This window comes from Pelobates fuscus, chromosome 1 (genome assembly GCF_036172605.1).
Source record: "Pelobates fuscus isolate aPelFus1 chromosome 1, aPelFus1.pri, whole genome shotgun sequence".
Taxonomy (NCBI): Eukaryota; Metazoa; Chordata; class Amphibia; order Anura; family Pelobatidae; genus Pelobates; species Pelobates fuscus.
In genome coordinates this window covers 469,428,268-469,438,407 of record NC_086317.1, presented here as the reverse complement: position 1 = coordinate 469,438,407, position 10,140 = coordinate 469,428,268, and the positions used below count along the sequence as shown (strand labels likewise).

General features: G+C 53.0%; 1 protein-coding gene across 1 annotated transcript in view; it reads left to right on the top strand.

Moving 5' to 3' along the window:
- The first annotated feature begins 1,557 nt into the window (after positions 1-1,557).
- The window catches only part of CREBZF (CREB/ATF bZIP transcription factor), a 217,798-nt gene continuing 209,215 nt past the window's right edge, over positions 1,558-10,140 (top strand). The window contains exon 1 of the mRNA XM_063431474.1: positions 1,558-1,563. The gene's annotated coding sequence lies outside the window, so the exon portion shown is untranslated. The remainder of the gene's footprint in view (positions 1,564-10,140) is intronic.

Sequence of the window (10,140 nt, the reverse complement as noted above, 5' to 3'; positions counted from 1 at the left end):
GGGTATTGATGTCCGTTACACCCTACCCAGGACTTCTTCTCCTTGTCCTAGGTCTCGGAGCCGTTCCGCCTCCTTGCAGGCTGGTCACCGGGTGGGCTCCCCGGTCGGCGAGACAGCAGCGGAAGTTCCTCTTCCTGGATGTCGGGCGATCTGCACTGCAGCCCCCACCGTCCCGGTTTCGGGGGGCTTGGCCGGTGAGTCCAGTGGGTCACTACACTCTAACGCTTTAATTACCACACTTCAGGCACTACTCCACTCATTGGGGGCGGGGGGTGACACTAGCGGCATTGGTCAGGTGTGGGCTCCGGGTGTTGTGGCTACGGGCTCTCGGGTTGGGAACTCCACAGGGCCTAGTTCGGGCGGGGACATGGTGTTGCCGCAGGAAGTAGGGGAGATTGGGAGCGAGAGGGCTGAGTTGACCGGGGGTATTCCCGACGCGGCTAGACAGCACGCGTATGTGTCGTTTGCGGGCCCGTTGGGGGTCCATTTGAAGCAGGACGTGAAGGATAAGATATGGAAGGGGGAGTTTTGTGAGATCTTCTCCCTCCTCCCCTTGGAGGACTTTATAGACCTCAAGGAGGAGGATAAGAAGGACGAGAAGAAGGAGGAGGAGGAGAAGAGGAAGCGGTATCGCAAGATTCCGAAATCCTTTGGGAATTGGCTGAGGGCCTTTTGTGTGCTGGCTAGCGTGCTCGGCGAGAAATCGCCGGGGTTATGCTCCTCTCTGTTTTGTTATTTGGATGGCATTTGGGAAGCGTACCGGACTTACGGGGGGTTGGCGTGGTGGCGGTATGATGAGCAGTTTAGGCAGCAGCTGGCGGCTAACCCGGGTATGCGGTGGGACCAAATGGACCTGCCGCTCTGGATGAAGTTAATGATGGCGCAAAAGGCGCAGCCCTTTCAGAACTCGGCCGGCGCTAGGGGGCAGTCCGCCTCGTCGGCCGCCTTACCAAAGGGCTTATGTTGGCTCTATAATGAGGGCCAATGCAAATGGGGGACCACCTGTCGCTTCAAGCACGAGTGCTCCGGCTGCGGAGGCGCTCATGGGCTCAACCGCTGCTTCAAGAAAGGGAAGTCCGGTGGCGCCGGTGCTGCGGCCGCGGCCGGGGGAGGGGGAGCATCCGCTTCCCCTGGGCTTAACCCCAGTGAGGCTAAGCGCGATGGAGCCATGGCTAAGCCGCTACGATAACAGGGCGGATGCCGCTGTGCTCCTGGCGGGTTTTGCGAAGGGGTTTTTCATTCCGTTTCAGGAGCGGGAGGGGGGATCGGGGAGGCTGCGCAACCTGAAGTCTGTGGCTGACTTCCTGGACGTGGTTAGGCAGAAGCTGGGCAAGGAAGTCGGGCTAGGCCGCATGGCGGGCCCGTTCGCAGTGCCTCCGCTGGAAGGCCTGCGGATTTCCCCACTCGGGGTGGTTCCCAAGAAGGAGCCGGGTAAATTTAGGCTCATTCACCATCTCTCGTACCCGAAAGGGGAGTCGGTGAATGACGGTATTCATAAGGACTTGTGCTCGGTGTCTTATGCGTCTTTCGACCGGGCGGTCGATTTGGTCCGGCGGGCCGGGCGTGGGGCTCTGATGGCGAAGGTGGATATTGAGGCCGCGTTTCGGCTGCTGCCGGTCCACCGGGACTGTCATCACCTGCTGGGGTGTTTCTTCGAAGGGGACTACTTCGTGGACTTGTGCCTGCCCATGGGTTGTTCCATTTCGTGCTCCTATTTTGAGAAATTTAGCACTTTTCTCGAATGGGTGGTACGGGTGGAAGCAGGGAATCGTTTTATCGTACATTATCTGGATGATTTTCTGTGCGTGGGGCCGGCTGATTCCTTGGATTGCCTGCGCCTGCTGCGGACGGTTGAGTGGGTGGCGGGCCACTTCGGGGTTCCGCTGGCGACGGATAAAGCTGAAGGCCCGACCACGTGTCTGAGTTTCCTGGGTCTGGAGATTGACTCTGGGTTGGGTGAATGTCGGCTGCCACGAGATAAGCTGGACAGGCTTCGAGGGGCGGTGGCTGCTGTGGCGGGGGCGCGCAAGGTTACTCTGCGGCAGCTCCAGTCTTTGATTGGGCTGCTCAATTTTGCGTGTCGGGTAATCCCGATGGGAAGGGTCTTCAGTCGCAGCCTGTCGGCTGCTACTGCGGGGGTTCGGTCTCCGCACCATTTCATCCGGGTGTCGGCGGCCATGAAGGCGGATTTGGGCATTTGGGATGCCTTCTTGCGGGATTTTAATGGGACAGTGTTGTTCAGGCAGGAGGGCCAGTCATCGGCCGAGCTTGAGCTTTTCACGGATGCATCGGGCAGCGTGGGTTTTGGGGCATACTTTGGTGGCTGCTGGTGTGCGGAGAGGTGGCCGGACTCTTGGGGTTCGAGCCCTCTTATGCGCAACTTGGCTTTCCTTGAGTTATTCCCGTTAGTGGTTGCGATGGCACTATGGGGCGACAGGCTGCGTGATCGAAAAGTGGTCTTTTTCTCGGATAACATGGCGGTGGTTCACGCGGTGAATCGTCAGTCTGCGGCCTCAAGGCCGGTGGTTAGGCTGCTTAGGCGACTGGTATTGCTGTGTATGTCTCGGAATGTTGTTTTTCGCGCGCGGCATGTTCCCGGTTATTTGAATGAGGTGGCTGATGCTCTGTCTCGTTTTCAGTGGTCCCGATTCTGGCTGGTGGCGCCGGGGGCTTCGAAGGACGGGCAGGCTTGCCCGGACGAGATTTGGCAGCTGGGAACATCCTGCTTGGAGGACTTGTGAAGGCTTCCCTGGCGCCGGCCACTTGGGCCTCGTACAGTAAGGTTTGGGGCTTGTGGGAGCGGTCGCTGGACGGGCTGGCCATGGACAGCGGGGAGGCCCTGCGGGATGCTTTCCTGTGGTACACTTGTCAGTTGCTGGCGAAAGGGGCGTCGCCTGCCATGGTGGACAGGTCCATGGCGGCGATGGCGTTTTGGTTCAGATGGCATGGGAAGGAGGACTTTACTAAGACCTTCATTATCAGGCAGGCCCTGAAGGGCTATCGCAAGGGACGCAGGTCGCCGGATACCAGGCGCCCGGTGTCGGTTCGACTACTGGGGGATTTGGTGGGTTTGTTGCCCGAAATCTGTTTCGATGGGTTCGAGGCTTCGCTGTTCAAGGTGGCGTTTATTTTGGCGTTTTTTGGGGCATTCCGAATTGGGGAACTGGTGAGCGCTAATAAGAGGGTGCAGGGGGGCCTGCAATTTTCGGGGGTTCGTGTCTTGGCTGGGAAGGTGGTGGTGCACCTCGGCAGATCCAAAACGGATGTCCGCGGCGTGGGCCGGGACGTGGCACTGGGGGCCTTGCCGGGCTCGGCTTTGTGCCCGTTGGCTGCTACGGCAGAGTACCTGGCACGGAGGCCAGCGATGGGGGGTTCCTTGTTGGTACATGCCGACGGATCCTCCCTCTCTCGGTTTCAGTTCACGAAAGTTTTTCGGTTGGGCTTGGGCAAGTTAGGGCTTCGTGCTGAACGATTTGGAACGCACTCGTTCCGTATTGGGGCTGCCACGGAGGCGGCTCGGTTGGGATTGGGGGACGAGGTGGTGAAGCGGATCGGGAGGTGGGAATCGGTAAGATTCCGTTCCTATGTCCGATTGGGTCTGTTGGAGTAATGAGTTTGGGGACCGTTTTATGCAAAAAAAAAAAAAAAGGTATATATATATTTTGGGGATGAGAGACTTGTAACTGGCTGTACTGCAATGGTTCACTGTGTTATTTGGGCTGGGGTGGGGGTCTCTGTCGGACTTCCCTCATCATTTGTTTTTTCCCCCCAGGGCGTGAGGCATGGATCGTGGGCCATTCCTTTGTCTTCTGGGCCGAGAGGAGGGCCGCAGCTCGAGCGCAAGGCCAGCAGCTGGGTTTTCCGAGAGGCCAGTTGGCAGTTCGCTGGTTTGGGTATCGGGGTTTCTGCTGGGGGGATGTTTGTGGTAAACTGTTTGGGATGCTGGCGGCGGGATACACACCAGACTTACTGGTCCTGCATATTGGGGGTAATGACCTGGGCCTTACGCCGCAACGATGGCTGGTGAAGTGGATGAAGCAGGACATCAATAAGCTGAGGGGCCTGCTTCCGGGGGTCATGTTGGTTTGGTCGGAGATTGTCCCGAGGCGCCGGTGGCGGCACGCTCGGGATCCGTTAGCTATGGATAGGTGCAGGAAGAAGGTGAATAGCTTGATGGCAAGCTTTGTGCGGAAGGTAGGGGGTGTGGTGGTAAGGCACCTTGAGTTGGAGGAAGGGTTGCCGGGATACTACCGCTCGGATGGTGTTCACCTCTCGGAGGTGGGTTTGGACCTGCTCAACTTGGGTTGGCAGGATGGTATCCGGATGGCTCTGTTTCTTCGGGGTGGCGGAGCTCAGACAGCTTAAGGGGTCAAGGTCTGAGCTTGTGGCGGGACGGGGAGCCGAAGGAGAGGAAATAGGCTCCCCTGGATGAACGTGAGGTGGAATAAACAGATTGTGGTCATCGGTGGTTGAGAGGTTTCGAGTCCTGGAGGTGACTCAGAACCTGGTGGGGCAGGGGTATCCAGGTATACCCCTGCCGTGGTTAATGGTTGGTTGGCACTTTGGAATGTTGGTGTATGTTATAAATATGTTATAAATATGTATAGGTGTTATTATATGGGGGTCATTGCCTTTTGTATGGTAGCCGAAGGAACAGGATGCGAGGGGGCGGAGTATGGGGGGCAATGACCCATGTTAAATATGTTAATTTATTATTGTTATTATTATTATTATTATTATTATTATAATTATTGGTTAATAAAGCTGTGGACAAATTTCCCCATAATACTTAGTGTCCGTGTGTTATTGGGTTAGGTTATGGGGGTGGTTTGTCCTGGATTCCGACTGCCCAAAATGGCGACTATACACCTGTCATGTAGCCCCATGTAGCTAGAGCGCAGCTAAGCGGAAAAAGGCCTTGACAGGGGTTAGGAGGCGGGCTTAGGAGGAAGTAAGCAAGGGTTGGATTATGGGTAAGTAGGATTGGCTATTTAAATGAGCAGCCATTTTAGGTGAGTCATTCTAACTTTCTACCTGGTTGAGTTTGTCCCACCCACCCTCCCTTTGTTTGTTATGTGTTTATTTAACCCGTTTCTTTCACAGCGGCGGGACGGGGAGCCGAAGGAGAGGAAATAGGCTCCCCTGGATGAACGTGAGGTGGAATAAACAGATTGTGGTCATCGGTGGTTGAGAGGTTTCGAGTCCTGGAGGTGACTCAGAACCTGGTGGGGCAGGGGTATCCGGGTATACCCCTGCCGTGGTTAATGGTTGGTTGGCACTTTGGAATGTTGGTGTATGTTATAAATATGTTATAAATATGTATAGGTGTTATTATATGGGGGTCATTGCCTTTTGTATGGTAGCCGAAGGAACAGGATGCGAGGGGGCGGAGTATGGGGGGCAATGACCCATGTTAAATATGTTAATTTATTATTGTTATTATTATTATTATTATTATTATTATAATTATTGGTTAATAAAGCTGTGGACAAATTTCCCCATAATACTTAGTGTCCGTGTGTTATTGGGTTAGGTTATGGGGGTGGTTTGTCCTGGATTCCGACTGCCCAAAATGGCGACTATACACCTGTCAAGTCTATTAATAATATGGACAGAATATGTCTCTTGCCTTAACTATTATAAATACTATGGAAATATATATTAATAATACATGATAATGAACATGGCAGCATAGAATGTAATTCTAAAGAACTATAATTTAATTTTACACTTTGCAAGCAGTTGTTGGAAACTTGGACCATAAGTCATTTTGATAACATATCAAACTAGAATTTTCAAATATATCATAATCTTTTCAACGGGTGGAGTTCTGTGGTGTTTGTCACAGAAATCCCTTTCAATTTAAGTTTCATATTAGTAATGATTACAGGTATTTGATACTCATTTCCTATTTTTATAATTATCTTACCATTATTTGCTTTTACACACACGCACAGACCGTAGGAATAAAGTGACTAAAAGGTAACCTTAAAGAAACAAGTATTCCTGACACTATAGTGTTGAAATAACAGTTTCGGTTACTGGACCCCTCTCGTTACTTTAAAAAAGTGTTCAGCGGCGTGGCCGGGAACCGAGCTGGACGTGCTAGCCTAGAGCTCCTCACCGACCCCCTTACCAAACGCTAACAAAGGCAAGAAACCCACGAATTTACACCCACTAAACCCACTCACGGACACCATGGATAAACGCACGCCACGAAAACGGACCAAAAAGAACCCAGATATAGGCGCCACAGTGCTGGATCTCCTCACGACCTCCTGCACGCACCGCCAAGACACACAAGATGGCGGCGGCACCAGCCCGCGGTCCCCAGCCTCCCCAGCAGACGCAGAGGTGGCCCAGCCACAAGGCACCTCCGCACCAGAGACTGCCCACATACTCTCAGAACTGGCGGCAGTAAAACATTTCCTGGCCTGAAAAATAGAGCGCAACTCCAGGGCAGTGATGGCAGAGATCCACTCACTGGGAGCGAGGACCTCCGACCTGGAACAGCGGGTGGAGACTACCACAGTGGCCCATAACACAATGGCCGCCCATGTCACCCAGCTCACCACTTGCCTGGAAGCCTCAGAAGCGGCGCTAGAGGACCTAGAAAACAGGTCGCGCAGAAACAATCTACGCATACGAGGCCTGCCGGAACAACACAACGAAGGCCCACTCACAGACACAGTCCTCACTATCCTAAGGCCTCTCCTGCCCGAGCTCCCGGAAGATCACTGGAACATTGACAGGGCACACAGAGCCCTCCGCACCCGGCGCCACGACAACGCAATGCCCAGGGACCTTATAGTACGCTTCCTGCATTTCCAAACCAAAGAGGCAGTACTAAAAAAGGCCCGGGATGGCCCAATAAAACATAATGGAAAAGATCTTACCCTTTATCAGGATCTCGCACCTGCAACCCTCCAGCGCAGAAGAGAATGGAAACCTGTCACCGACCTCCTCAGAGCCAATGCAGTGCGATACCCAACACCCACACATCACAGCAATTAAAGCCCCAGATGGGACACTAAAAACCTCCCCGGCCGATATAGCCCGAATCTTCACAACATTCTACAAAACACTGTACAACCACTCTCCTCAGGACAACATGCCAGACACTAACACACACCGTAACATCTCATAATTCCTCACCCACCTAAAGCTACCTAAATTACGCACGGCGGCCATAACGGAACTTTCAACACCCATAACTAAAGACGAAATAAATGCAGCCATCTCAACCCTTAAAAGCAACAAGGCTCCAGGCCCAGACGGCTTCGAAGGGAGCTACTACAAAACCTTTCGAGACGAACTAATCCCGCACCTGGAAACCCTATTCCAAGATTTGAAGGCAGGGACTCCCCCCGACAGGGACATGACACAAGCTAACATAATACTACTCCCAAAGCCGGGCAAAGACCACTCCCTACCGGAAGCATACTGGCCCATCTCCCTCATCAACCACGACAGCAAGATTTTTGCCAAGATACTAGCAGGGAGACTAAACCCATTCCTAACCCACTTAATTCACGCAGACCAGGTAGGATTCATCCCAGGTAGGCAGCTCTTCGAGAACACACGCAGAAACATAGGCGTAATCTGGACCCTAGCGGCGGCCAAAACACCATCCCTAGCCCTCTCCCTAGACGCTGAAAAAGCCTTCGACCTACATGTTTGCGCTACTGGAATGCCTAAAATTTCCCCCACCCTATGTCACAGCAGTCCGGGCACTTAACACTAACGTATCAGCACAAATAAAAATATCGGGAGCGACGTGCCCACTATTCAACATAAGCAACGGCACCCGACAAGGATGCCCACTATCCTCCCTACTCTTTGTACTAACCCTGGAACCACTCCTCCAGGCGATCAGGGAACACCCCCTGATTTCTAGGGCCAAGATCAAAGACCACGAGCTCCTAATCTCTGGATACGCAGACGACGTCCTGCTCACTTTGACCGACCCCATTCCATCTATGCAAGCGTTGACCCCACTCATCCAGACCTATAGCTCCATATCGGGCTACAAGGTCAACATGGAGAAATCTAGCGCTCTCCCCATGAATCTCTCACAGGCGGACATTGCCCAAATCACCACAGGCCATCACTTACACATCTCACCCACATCGCTTACATATTTAGGAATCAAACTACCAGCGAACCCCACCACACTATATAGTCTAAATTACCCACCCATGATCGACACGTTCATATCGGACATGGAAACCTGGGCGGACAAACCCATCTCCTGGATCGGGAGAATACACTCGGTCAAAATGAATATTTTACCCCGTATATTATTCTTATTCCAGGCCCTGCCCATCCCCATCACAAAGCGAGACCTCACCCCCCTACAACGAGCAATAGACTCATTTGGCAGAACAAGAGACACAGAGTGTCCCGCAACATCCTCTACCGCCCCAAGACGAGAGGCGGCCTTGGACTACCCCACTTACACTTTTACTAAATAGCGGCCCAACTAACGCAAATAACCCTATGGCATACCCCCCCAGAAACTAGACGATGGGTTGACCTGGAGTCATTACTCATGAAATCAGACCTCCCACAATTTTACATCTGGACCCCAAAAGAACACAGAGCATTACCAAGAACAGCATGCCCATCCATCACTAACTCCATCCAGCTATGGGACACGACTGCCCTTAAATATGAACTAATGTCTTCATCATCCCCCTGTAACGAGATTATACCCCAACACGCAGGATCCAGCTAAACAGAAGACAACACAGAGGGAAGATACGTCTACCGGTCCTTAGAGATGCCGGACTCGACGTATATAGGAGAAGTACAGAGTCAGGAACGATCCGAGGTCAAGGGCACAAAGAGACAGCGTAAACTAGGACTAGCCGGGGTCTGGTACACAGGAAACCGGCAAACGGAACTGATAAGGATAAAGCGAAAACGAAGTCAGAATACAAAGCCACGGTCAAATACGCAGGAACACAACTGAACACCACAAGCGCTAAAGGGAACTGTAGCAGAAACCACGATAGGGCAAGGAACTAAGGGAAAAGGGTAAGTATATGTAGCATCTAAACTAATGTGATTGGCTCCTGTCATATCCACCCCCCCAAAAGGTAAGTGTGTGGGGTGTGTGGCATGACAGGGGCCAATGGGAGCCTTTTGGCAATTTAGGCTCCCACTGTCTCTTTAAGAGCGCGCCCGAGACTCGCGGCGCACTCTTAGATTCAGGCGGGACACGTGACCGTTTCTCGCAGTCACTGCCCGCCTTCCTGTTTAAGCAGTCGGATGAGCCGCGCGCGGCTCGTGCAGCAGCAGGACCGCGCGCGGCTCGAAGAGAGGACCGCGGCCGGCCCCTGGAAAAGGTGAGTAACGCTACAGTACCCCCCCCAAGGACACGCCCTCCGGGCGGGCAGGACCAGGTCTGGCAGGAAAACGTGAATGGAAAGAACGCACAAGGCGGGGGGCATGAACAGCATCAGCAGAAATCCAACTGCGCTCCTCAGGCCCATAACCCTTCCAACGTACCAAGTACTGAAGCCGACCCCTAAGGAAACGAGAGTCAAGAACAGCAGACACTTCGAACTCCTCATGACCCTCCACAGAGACAGGAGTGGGAGGAGGAGCATGCCGGGTATAGCGGTTGCGTACGTAAGGCTTCAACAATGAGGTGTGAAAGACATTAGGTATACGCAGATTCTTAGGCAGACCCAAGGCATATGAAACAGGATTAACCTTATGTATAATACGATAAGGACCAATGAAGCGGGGAGCCAATTTCATAGAAGGCACCTGGAGGCGAATATTCCGCGTGGAAAGCAAAACCCTGTCCCCCACAACATAGGAAGGAGCCGCTCTGCGATGCTTGTCAGCCTGAGCCTTCTGGCGAGCAGCAGAGTCCACCAAAGAACACTGAACCTGCTCCCAAGTATTACGCAAACCAGCCAAATGCTCATCCAGAACTGGCATGCCCTGTGAGGAGAATGCAGCCGGAAGAACAACGGGATGCTGGCCATAGACAACATAAAAAGGGCTTTTGCCGGAAGAATCATGAGTGGCGTTATTCCGAGCAAATTCAGCCCAAGGAAGCAGGTCAGACCAATTGTGTTGATGGTGAGACACAAAACAACTGAGGTACTGCTCCAGAGACTGGTT